Below are 938 nucleotides of genomic sequence, written 5' to 3' on the forward strand. Positions count from 1 at the left end.
TCTGGCTCCTATCTCTATGGGTCCTGGTTTCAACTCATGGTACCAGGGACTCTCCAAATTTGGAGTGTCTTGATAGATGTGCTACCCAAGGCAGGAATTGGGGACCTAATCCTGACCTTTGAGTAATAGGCATTAAAGCAGTTGTAACAAGAAATATTTTACAAATGCTAAAATCACCATGCTTAGGAGCAATTATCTAAATTTAAAGTTAATAAAATATTTTTCTAATGTAAAAATACACAATGGGGGAAGGAAACAAATTGAATTTTCAGAAAACATCTTCACATTAATCATTCTTTTCATACACTTCAAATTTATACTTAATGCCTTTCTCCTCCTGGACATCAGAAAGAGCACCTGGGTATTCTGGGAGAAGTTTATATTTCTCTGTATCAATTTCTGGAAAAAATTCATCACTTTCAAATTCCTGCATGATCCTTGTCACAAACAGCCTAAGATGGCCTGGCTGATTCATGGCTTCCTTATAAACAGAACTGCCTTGCACTGTCCAAACCAGGTCTACCTTATTTGCTAATTCTGTTTGTTCAATAAGTTTTAAGGCATTATTCAAACTTTTGGCAAGAGAATGTGCTCCATGAGGAGATTCCTTGAGTTCTCTGCTGAGAACTAAATTAATTAGGTTCTTTAAAGTCTGATTCTTCTCAGGGATGGAGAAACAGGTCTTTCCACCCATAATCACCGTATTCTGTTTATTCTGTACTGAATAGGTTGAGGTCACTCTTTGGAAATACTTGAACTCATATCTGAGTGTGGGCCAGGGCGGGTATCCGTTCTTGCCAATGCCAGTTTTCTGGGACACAGTGACGATGCAGTTCACCTGACAAACCTTGATGACAGCAGCAGCAGATCCTGCTGAGCTCTATTGTCTTACCTAACTCCCCACCTAGTTGGGTGTGAAAATTGTGGCAACCCTGACC

General features: G+C 39.7%; 1 pseudogene; it reads right to left on the minus strand.

Moving 5' to 3' along the window:
* Positions 1-286: 286 nt before the first annotated feature.
* LOC143679182 (dihydrofolate reductase pseudogene) lies at positions 287-694 on the minus strand (annotated as a pseudogene).
* Positions 695-938: the final 244 nt, after the last annotated feature.

Source organism: Tamandua tetradactyla, chromosome 4 (genome assembly GCF_023851605.1).
Source record: "Tamandua tetradactyla isolate mTamTet1 chromosome 4, mTamTet1.pri, whole genome shotgun sequence".
Lineage (NCBI taxonomy): Eukaryota > Metazoa > Chordata > Mammalia > Pilosa > Myrmecophagidae > Tamandua > Tamandua tetradactyla.